Consider the following 12,500-nt stretch of genomic DNA (forward strand, 5'->3'; position numbering starts at 1 on the left):
ATGTGGGGGTGCCGGGTTAGTTAAAAGGGAAAATTGTTCCCACCTCGCATTTAGGTAAGCATAAATTTTCGTAAATAATTGAGTTCATTCGGGACGTATCGCTAAAACCAAAGCAAAAACAACATCTATATATATATATATATATATATATATATATATATATATATATATATATATATATATATATATTTATATATATATATATATATATATATATATATATATATATATATATATATATATATATATATATATATATATCAGGAAAAATTAAAGTTTACAAGCCAAGAGCTTCTGTAAACGTAAAGCGAATTAAACTATATGAAAATTGATTATATGAAAACTAGTGACCTATGCAAAAAAAAAGTTTTAGCGCAAAGAGTTCATGAAATGGGGAAAAGTGAAAAATGAAAGTAAATTAAAAATTAAAGATTAAAAATCCATATGAAAGGATATGGAGTGGTTAGGCATTTTCAAAGGCGAAATGATCATAAGAACAAATGTTTTCATAAGCAGAAATCGGATTTATAATGTTGACAAGTAGATCCAAATTAAAAATCTAAAATGTGCGTAATTCAAGTCATTAGAAATATCCAGTTTGCAAGCAGTCGAGGAAGAAAGATTATTTCGAATCGTTCAAGTTCTTTTTCACTTTGAGATATATATGACTAGTTTTCATATAATGCAGTTTCAATTTATGTTAGTATCAGCAAATCAATAGCTTCGCTATAATAACCATTTGCTAACATCTTTTCGCTGATGAGAAGAATGTATTTTTATGAAACTCTGCGGATTAAGGAAATCTTAATATTTCTTATTTGAGTATCTTGTCCAACAATAATTTTTTGTAAATTATAATTTACAGTCTTAAATTGTGGGTGATATATATAAATAAATAAAGAGCAAATAGTTAATAAAACATGTTAAAAAAAAACATATTTAATTTGAAAAAGAAACACTAAATAAGTGGATAGTCTTTAATCCGCGGAGTTTCGAAGAAATACTTTCCTTCTCATCAGAGGGTAGGAATTAGCAAAATGCGGGATCGGATTTTGCATGCAAAAGTATTTGATGAATCTGCAAGTAAGTCAAAGATTTTATTTGATAACAAAAAGTGAAGTATAGGGAATATGGTGAAGAAAAAGGTAATTTCACGTGAATAGATAGTCTGGTGGAAGGTAAATTATCCAATGACGGTAAAATCCAAAAAATGTAAATCCAAGAAATAATTTCGGCTTTTTGGATTATTATGGACCATCTTCCAATCACGTGATTTCCTTTAATTTTACTTGTACGAATGGAAATTTAACTTATAAAGAGCATATATAACCCGTACCCGTAATTGATGTAATCTCCCTATTGAATGAATGATTAAATTTATGCACATCAGTATATATCTTTATAGTCTTTTTTATCCTTCTTATATATGTGTATGTGTATTTCCGGGATATTTGGAGGGGGATAAAATATATTTTTTCAATTATATTTCACTCTTTGTGTATACGAATCCTTTTCGTTTAGAAGCTATAAAAGAATAACAGTATAGCTACATTCCAAGATTCAAATATTTATTTTTCATACGAAATAGCTCCAGCATGTTAAAATTTCGATGCATTTTTTACAGATCTGTGTCGTTATGCAGAAACAACCAGTTTTTATTATGTCAATACCGAATCTTCTCTTACATATATTATTCAGAAAAAAAATAAAAACTCTTTGCTTAGAAAGAAAAAATGCATGACAATATAATGGTTGAAAAAAAGAAAAAAGAAAATTCATAGAAGACTCAGCATCGTGTGTTTGTTCCGACAGACATCGTATGAATCAGATGATTATTGTTCGCATTCGGTTCCTTGATATCTTTCTACGGTGTAAAACGATAAAATTGTCGCCCTAGAAAAGACGACATGATTCCATTTACGTTTGATAAAAACCGGTTTTCTTTGTGTGTGTGTGTGTGTGTGTGTGTGTGTGTGTGTGTGTGTGTGTGTGTGTGTGTGTGTGTGTGCAGACCATCTAGTAGTTGGCCAGTTGTGTACAAATCCCAAGAGCGATAGATACTTTCTATCATGCTGAAATATTTAACGAGCGAGTTCGGAGATGCGCTACTTGACAACTTATGCTTTCTACCGATCCAAGTTATAAGAACGGGGCCATTGCCAGCAACCTCAAAATGCAAATCCGGACGGTTCAATGCTTGAGGGCACAACTCAACAAAGTTTCCGGCCACGGTTATGATCTTTGGTGCGATTTCAAGTGAGGGCCACATCATACCACCTCACATCTTCAAAGTCGGCTTGAAAATCGACACCAAAGTGTATCGGGATGTGCTGAAGAATGTGGTGATCCCTGGGTGCAATCAGGTGGCCACTTGCAGACCCCTGGGTGTGGCAGCAGGCCAGTGCCGGCCCACAAGTCCAAAGAGACCCAGGCTTGGCTTCAGAAGGAGTGTTATGATTTTGTACCCCTCTCTCACTGACTCCCTCCTCCCCCGACCTGAACCCACTACACTAGATTACTTCGTTTAGTCATACGTCGAGAACATCACCAACATGACCTCCTACAACACCAAATTCAGCTTGATTGCCGCCATCCTCCGAGTATTTGCTGAACTCATACCAGCACTTGTGGAAAAAGCATGCTCCCAGTTCCAGACCGGTATCGAGGTGACGATTGAGGCTGAAGACGGCTACATTGAATAGATGTCAGGTCTACTACATAATCAAGTTACCTGAATCGATATTTTCAATAAATGTTTCGGAATAAAGCTGTAGTGTTGTGTTCTTAAGGGCGACAGTTTTATCGTTTCATTCTGTATTTTTATTAAAACGTTATGTAAACTGGATTCGAACTTGGTCCAACCGTTGCTGTATGTTCAGGATTTGTCGCCGATTCTACCATTGAGAAGGGCGCAGACGTGTCGGCACAAACGGCTTGGTTGACGAGCAAACACATCAGATCCGTTACTAAAATCATCGGGAAAATCGTGAGATCATTCTTCTATAGAAAGTATCCCACTCCCAAGGAAACGTACTCGGTTTGTATATACTTATTGCAATCGATTAAAAAATCTCATAAATAAAGTTTTTTTATAATGAAAAAGATCTTGTTTATTGGTAACTGTCGGTTACATGAACATGTAAGTTGTCCAAACTCGTGTTTATTTTTATACGTTTTTAAATGTAAACATCTGAAGCGTACGTGACTAAATATGCAGCAATAACATAATCTTGCAGACTTGTTAATCACAATACAAAACAATATTGTAATGGATAACTTTTTGAAAAGTAATAAATGACTGAGAAAACTTGATATTTGGAACTTGGAGAATTATTATACTATACTATATATGTACACACACACACACACACACACACACACACACACACACACACACACACACACACACACACACACACACACACACACATTAGAGCCTTTGCCAAAGTTACCGGAAACATGGTGTGATCATTCTACTGCTCTAGAAAGTATCCCACCCCCAATGAAATGCTCAACCTATACAAGAGTCAAAAACGTCCTAAGATGGGGCACTGTTGCTACATCAGCCCTGAGAGTAAAAATAAAATAAAATAAAATAAAAACGTGTCGATTTCTATGAATCTGCACGAGTTCACTTTTTGGCCGATCGAGTTTTTCTCCGATTCTTTCTGGGATCAGGTAGTCAGATAGAATAATGTCGTCATATCTGGGGAGGAGCTCTTAAGGAGTTCTCTCTCTCTCTCTCTCTCTCTCTCTCTCTCTCTCTCTCTCTCTCTCTCTCTCTGCTGTCCGTCTTTCTCTCTGTCTTTCTGTCCATCCCTCTCTGTATCTGTCTCTCAGTGTCCTCCGTCTCTGTCTGTCTGTCTGTCTGTCTGTCTCTCTCTCTCTCTCTCTGTCCATCTCTTTCTCTCTCTCTCTCTCTTTCTCTCTTTCCCTCTGTCCATCCTTCTCTGTATCTATCTCTCAGTGTCCTCCGTCTCTGTCTGTCTGTCTGTCTGTCCGTCTCTCTCTCTCTCTCCGTCCATCTCTTTCTCTCTTTCCCTCTGTCCGTCTCTCTCTCTCCGCCTTTCTCTCTCTTCAATCTATGCCCCACCCCCCTGTAAAATTTTCTCGACAAGCACTCATCTAGCTACAACAACCGTCAACAATTTTCCCCACTCTATAATGTGCCTAAAACTAAAAGAAATTCCATGAACAATTGTTCGTCTGTGGAACACAATACCATGTGGCTGCTTCCCAACTGACTATACCATGGTCATCTTCAAATCTAATGTGAATGTTTCTCTTAAATAATCAAGCCATACCCAAGTTCCACCATTACTGATCATGTTGTTTCAACAATTATTAAGCAAATTAACCGATTCAAAGCATCGAGGAGGACAGCAGTTACTAATCCAACAAAAGATGCCCACATACCTCCAGACTCAAGTTCCGAAAGCCCTTCTACAACTCAAAAATCAAAACTTTCAACCCAGTTGAGACATTAAAAGGAGGAATGGGGAAACAATACTTCTAAAAGAGGGAAAATCATTGAAGACCCAACTTTGTGCCTCCCAGGTTTTGCTACAAATAATAGGGTAGCCGTAAACCGAATCAGAACAAGACACTTCAGGATTGCAGTAAACAAACACAGGTGGAGACAAATAGACTCCCAAATCTGCCCAAAGTGCAAGGAAGCCCCTCCCCCCAGGACATAGACCACCTGATCCTGCACTGTCCAGTCACCCAACTGAAAGGAAGCTATGCGACAGCCCATTTATCTGAAGACAATTTCTCAGCAGTGTTGTCAACTGAGATTTTCAAATCCGCTATTGAGGGCATAAAATCTCCAGAAAATCGCTAGATTTTTTACTTTTCATAACCAAGATTTTGAAAACCTGCTAGATTGAGGACATAAAATCTCCAGAGAATCGCTAGATTTTTTACTTTTCATAACCGAGATTTTGTAAAACCCGCTAGATTGAGGACATAAAATCTCCAGAAAATCGCTAGATTTTTTACTTTTCATAACCGAGATTTTCAAAACCCGCTAGATTGAGGACATAAAATCTCCAGAAAATCGCTAGATTTTTTACTTTTCGTAACCGAGATTTTGAAAACCCGCTAGATTGAGGACATAAAATCTCCAGAAAATCGCTAGATTTTTTACTTTTCGTAACCGAGATTTTGAAAACCCGCTAGATTAACAAAAAAAAATCTCCAAAAAAACAAAACAAACAAAATGAAACACTAGATTTTAATTTTGTACCTTATATATAAATTTAGTCGTTATGCAGAGTACGGCGCGTGCTTTTTTAGACATGAATTTAAAGTTAAATTCAATTTTTACAGTATCTTTTGTTTATTAAATTGTTAGGTAAAAGTTCAGAATAGTTAACAAAAAAGCCCATCCTCCCACGTTAAGAATAGGTTTCTAAATAATAAATAAAACGTTATTATTTCAGTGCAATCAGTATTCTGCATAATTACTATACATTTTTTTTTTCGTAGGCATCACCATTTATCAAGGCCCAGGGGCCACTCGGGGATAAGGGTTAAAGAGTGTACAGTAGTCAATTGGACAATATAGTAATTGTCAGTAATGGAAATTCAGTAAATTTGTGAACTTAAGGTGAACGGATTATCAAGAATTTGTTTACATTGGACTTCAAGACAACCATATTGCAGTCAGCTGGAAAGCAGGAAAACGGAAGACAGTTTCACAGGCGTGCAGTTCTAAGAAAGAAGCTTTGTTCATGGAATCTACGTTTAGGTTTAGAACCAGATAAAGAGTGGGTGGAATTATTGATAGTGTTTTCAGGTAGATGAGTGTTTCTTGTGAAAGTTTGACGAGGGATGGGACCATAGATTGGGGTTCAGTCGAGCACTTGCCATGAAAATAACGATAAAGCAAAGACAAACTTGTTACATCTCTTCTGTGAGAAAGTGGTTGCAGGAAAGAAAAAAGGACATCTCCAATGAGGCTACGAAGTCTATTTTGAACTCTATCAAGGCAGGACAAGTTCTTTCTAGCAGCTCCTGCTCAGATGTGGACGAAGTTGGCTTTTATATAGATAGAGAATTGCATCAGCAGTGAGATATCTACTGGATCGATAGAAGTATCCCACCATTTTTCCAGCAGCCTTGGCAACAGATTTGATGTACCTATTCCATTTCAGATCAGGAGTAAAGGTCAAGCCCAGAAGCTTGTCAAAACATGAGGCATCCCCCAAGACGAGAGCCATTCATTTCAATTGATGCCAGATGGGGATCAGAGCGTTGATGATGTAAAGATAGAAGCTTGGTTTTAGACGCATTAAAAGTAACCAGCCACTCCTTTCCCCATTGTACAATGTGCTCAAGATCAGAGGAGAGAGAATCAGAGAGAACTTGGCCGTTTACTGTCTTAGATGTGCTACCATAAATGGTAGTGTCATCAGCATAAATGTCTACAAATGATGTAAGGATGTGATTTGGAAGATCATTAATGTGGATCAGAAAGAGAGTTGGCCCAGGATGGACCCCTGAGGGACTCCAGCATTAATACTGTGAGCTTCTAATTTTTGCCCGTCAACTACTACTCTTATGAATCTATCAGAAAGAAATGATTTACTAATTGAGAAGACATTTCCAGCTATACCATAGCTGGAGATCTTGTGAAGTAAACCTTTATGCCATACCCTATCAAAGGCCTTAGATATGTCAAGAGCAATTGCCCTAGAAAGGTTGCCTCCGTCGAGAAATTTGCTAATCCTATGAGATATAACTGTAAGCATATCTGCTGTAGATCTAGTAGAACGGAAACCATATTGAGTGTCACTAAGAAGGTTATTTTTGTTGAGATGCTTGACTATTTCTTTATTTAATATGGATTCCAGCAACTTACTCATGACGCACAGGAGACTTATTGGTCTGTACTGAGAGGGAGATGAGCAATCACCTGAATTCTTAAATACAGGGCATACTGATGAAATTTTCCAGGCTGATGGGAAGCAATTTTCCTTAAGACAACGTTTAAGCAGTTTTCTAAGTATGGGTGCTAGTTCTGGTTGAAGTTTTTTGAGTACTATAATTGGAATACCGTCAGGGCCAGTTGCTTTACTGGAATCAAGGTTTTTGATTAGCTTGGCAACATCATGTACAGATATATGTATATCACATAGCATATTTTCTGATACAGAAGGAAATATTGGAGGTTGGCAGCCTTGGTCACATACGGTAGAATTAGTTGCAAAGTCCTTGGCAAAGAGTTTGGCTTTGTCTGATGCTGACGAGATTACCTCTGGTCCATTGATGATAGTTAGGATAGAATGCATGCTTCTGTTGAGGATTCTGTTTTCTATTTGCTAGAACTGATGGGAACCAAGCCGCTGCTCAGCTACTTTGGACTTGACAGACTGAGCATACAACCCTCTTGCCTTCTTTACCACTTTTTACAATGGTTGCTGGCAGTCCTGAAAGCGGTTTTAGTTTTCATACATCTATTACGTTGGAGGCAGTGGAAAAAGTGATTTCTGTGCGCAATGGCAGCAGCACATTTTGGAGAGAACCATGGCTGGCTGTTAGGTTTTTGCTGGAACTTTTTCGAGGGTATGAAACGGTCAATACCTACAATTAAGCATTCCGTCAGGTCTGATACTATAGAGTACACATCCTTTTTAAGCATGGAACGCAGAGGTAGATCCGATATAAATGTACGGAAGCTATCCCAGTCAGCCTTAGTGTATCGATATACTGTAAGATGGAGAGGCACGTCTGGGGACTTATTACATTTCATTTTTATCTTAATTGATACAACAGAGTGGTCGGAATATCCAAGAGGAGACAGAACGGAAACTGAACATAGTTCAGGGCAAGTTGTGAGGAAAAGGTCTAGGAGACTCGCATACTGGCCGTCATGGCACACGGGTGGGTTCGTGAACAATCTGACTACTTAAAATGCAATTTTTTATTCAATTATAATGCACAAGGATCACATCCACAAACCCCCAGAAAACAAATTAACATTTGAAAAATAAACAGTTTTAAGAAATTGCAAAAATTAGACAACAAAATAATAAGTCGTTTAATTCGCTGTATCATGACTGAAAAAAGAGACAAAATTAGTTGGTAATATTTGGGAGTAAACCGCTTCAATATACCTACCTAAATGTTATTTAAATTATTTGTCACATTATTATTATTTATAATAATTCAAATGTGAAAAAACAAGCAAACAATGTAATTCAAGAACCCTCATCTATTTTGAAATGTTCATTTCACATCTACTTAGCAAAATTTACAGTTGAATATTAAAACACTGAACTTCTTTTTAGACTTGTTTTGACCTGGCCGCAGTTAGCTGTGTATATCTTATAAACTAATTAATGTTTGTTTGCGTTTTTTTTTTTTTTTTTTTTCCGGTTTCAATTTCTTCAAAACCAAATCTCCAAATTTTAGAGGAAAAACCGCTAGCCGCTAGATTCCAAACGAACTTTCCAGATCTAGCGGGAAACCCGCTAAATTGGCAACCCTGTTTCTCAGACTGGCTAAAAAATAGCGGTGTAGAAGTCTAACCCATACAATACTACTACTACTACTACTACTACTACTACTACTACTACTTATTTACCCTTATCCTAGAATGCCTCTGGATCTTGGTAGCTGGTGCTCCCTACTCCCTAAAGAAAGCAAAAAAACAAAAAACAAAAAAAAAAAACTATTGCTGCTCCCAGGATATCGTTTTCTTTTTTGCCTGATTCACTCAATTTGTTTAAAGTTCCATCGTAAAACCATTATATTCACGTTGGCGATCTTGTTAAAAGTCACACTCGTTTCTTCGACTTGACCTGAATCTTAACTGCGCTTGAAGATAAAAACGAACGTGGGATGTGTATGTGTTAACACGGTGAATTTACGTTATCACGTTTCACCATAAAAGCAACACTTAACACATAATTACAATTGGTTATTGCTGCAATAAAACCTCGCAATTCAACATGGCGGAATATCTTGTCTGCTCACGTAGAAAGAGGCGGATAACTTTAGCTACCCACGGCTCGGATATCCATCTATCTATCTATCTCTCTCTCTCTCTCTCTCTCTCTCTCTCTCTCTCTCTCTCTCTCTCTCTCTCTCTCTCTCTCTCTCTCTCTATATATATATATATATATATATATATATATATATATATATATATATATATATATATATATATAAATTTTATTTATACAAACATTAATGGCTACATATGTGCATACATGTTTCTGTAATCACCTACGTTGGGGGATTACGTCTTCAGGCCAAGAATTACAGTCGAAAGTGATATTTCCACCAAATACATTTTCCTATTTCGTTTATCAAGTTAGCATGCAACCTGGGTGGGAGTCATAAAAAACGGTAAAAGGATGAGTGAGGTCTTTGAAGATAATAAACATCTTTTTCATTTCTCTTTCCCCTTCCAACCTAACTTTTGGTTTTTATGGCATAAGGTACTTGAGAATTTAGTTTTCTTGTCTTGGAGTCTGTAAGTTAAGAACCTTAGCGATGGTCAACTAAGCACTAACCGGTGCCTTTTAATCTACATCCACCCACACACACATGCAACACACATACAACACACACATACACAGACACCGCCACACACACACACACACACACACACACACACACACACACACACACACACACACACACACATTAATACGTATATCCAAAAGCGAATCCATGCTGTACGCTTTTTTTTTATTATTCACAACACACATACTGAAACTAGACAATAACTCTGAAACTACGCAGGAATAGAGTTAAAATTACATTAAGGTAAATAAAACAAAACAAAAATACATAAATTTAAATAAAAATAAATTAAAATAAAATAAAATTAAAACAAATAAACAAACAAAATATGAATAAATATAAAACACGAAAGTTATCTAAACCCCACATGTACCTATGTACATATATCAATATACTTATAAATACCTACACTTTGCCACACCCGCGCATATATACACACACACATTACAAACATACAGAGACGAATAATAGCATTTTTCTTTACTTCTGTAGCGTGGTAACCCCTTCGTACATGCAATAGTATGCTACCACACTCCAGACGGGTGTATATATATATATATATATATATATATATATATATATATATATAAACACACACATACACACATACATACATATATATACATACATATATATATATATAGCAACAGTGCTCTGACCATCAGTTTGTTTACAAACAAATTAATAGTAGGATTCGCTTAATTGCTTAAATACGCGTCGGGTGAAAATATATTTACAAAGTACTCAACTAAAAGAGGGTGGGTGGTCTTTAATTGTCATCCACATACAGTACTGTTTCGTTGTATCAACACTCATCAGTGCGGTTAGACAAATATATTGGGGAGGCTCCATGTTTTGACAAGCTTTTGGGATTGACCTTTACTCCTGATCTGAAATGGAACACGTACATCAAATCTGTTGTCAAGGTCGCTGGAAAAATTGGGGGATTCTTCTACCATTCCAATATATATCTCACTACTGATGCAATTCTCTATCTATATAAAAGCCAAGTACGTCCAAGGATGGAGTACTGCTGCCACATCTGGGTAGGAGCTGCTAAAAACAGCTTATCCTGCCTTGACAGAGTACAAAATAGACTCTGTAGCTTAGTGGGGGATGCCCTTTTCTCTTCCCTGCAACCTCTCTCCCACAGAAGAGACGTTGCGAGCCTGTCTTTGTTTTATCGTTGTTTAAAGGTTTGAAGGTTGACTACCCGTGACCCGTTGTGTCAGTATGTTATATTATCTATGGGATGCATGTATGAGCGTGACACTTGTGACGTAAAGAAAATAGTTTGGTGCAAGTCTATAAACGGGCCACAACAAATCTTTTTTACAATAAAAATCTGAAAAAAATCTTTATAATGTACGTACTTGTCACTGCATGAAGATGTCATATTCCAAAAATTACGTAAATCGATCAAGTAGTTTTTTTATTTAAGAAAATCAAATATTATGAGACATTTTATCGAAGAAAAACTTCACGCCATCTTGTTTTTGAATGATACATTGCTAGCGACACCTATTGGCAATGTTTGGAATATAAGACCAGAAAGGGGCAGACAATCGACTTTCCACGCTCTAGACAAAAAAAACTTGGAAAATTAAGACATTTGTAAGTTTTTGAGGATGTTGAAAACGAAAATAACGTTTAAAATTCCAATGTATATATATATATATATATATATATATATATATATATATATATATATATATATATATATATATATTATCGGTATATGATTGACATAATCATTCGTGTCCCTATGTCTTACTGCTATTATAAATATTATTATTATTATCGCCATCTTATTACCGTTTTTTTTTTCATTACTACTAAATTTTTTATACTTATTACTAAATGTGTTACTATAATTACTAAATTATTATTATTATTATTATTATTATTATTATTATTATTATTATTATTATTATTATGTCGTCTTTATCAACATCATGACTTTTCGACAGCCTTACTAAGCTACTATTCTGCAACACTTAAAACTTTATAATCCTCCAACGAGCTTTCACGGACTGATTTTTTTGCTCCCGCTTAGCCTTAACTTAATTACTTTAAAATTTAATCTGAAGTCATTTTTTCTAATTAAGCCGATGATGAAGGTTCTCATACTGGATTTCTCTCTTTTTACTATTAGGTCCCATTTGACTGGGGACAGACTTCTCTCTGGGCTACTGCACTGCCCGGAAAAAACAAACAATTTTCATTATTTCAGCTGTTTTGAAGGCTTTCCAATCGGATTATATGCATCGTCACGCTGGACTTATTTTGGAATCCGTTCTCTCTAAAGAACTATTTTGCATTTCGGATCAACTTGAGAGGATTTTCATGCAAACTGAAATATTATGCGCGGTTTGTTTTTATATATATTTTTTTACATATCCAACATTTTTTCACTTTTTTATTTGGTAATTTATAACTACAATAAATTGCGGTTTCACTTAATGCTTTAACTAGCAAATTCTAGCATTGCTACAAATATAATTTGCTGATTTCTTTATGTCCAAATTCCAAAATGTAATACAGACAGAATCGAAGAAGAATTGACGCCAAAAGTTAATTCACAAATGGATTTATACCTCATTCAAAGTAAACATTTTCTCATAGTTTCGTCCCCACCCTCACCCCGCCTAGTAATATTTGCAAATGCTAGATGAGGAACTGGACAAAAGTCTACCGGACAAAACCCAACTGGACAAACGCTGAGAGCATAAAATAAACAGTTAAAAATATTTATAATCACTTTTTAATTTCTACTTTTGATTTAGTCTTAGTTAAGATTTTTTATTTTTTTATTTTTTACATAGGCATCACCACATTATCAAGGCCAAGAGGCCACTCAAGGATAAGGGTTAAAGAGTGTACAGTAGAAATTGGACAATATAGTAATCATTAGTAATGAAAATTTGGTAAATTTGATAACTTATATGGAACGGCTCATCAAG

Source organism: Euprymna scolopes, chromosome 35, assembly GCF_053919585.1.
Source record: "Euprymna scolopes isolate OS-2025 chromosome 35, ASM5391958v1, whole genome shotgun sequence".
Lineage (NCBI taxonomy): Eukaryota > Metazoa > Mollusca > Cephalopoda > Sepiida > Sepiolidae > Euprymna > Euprymna scolopes.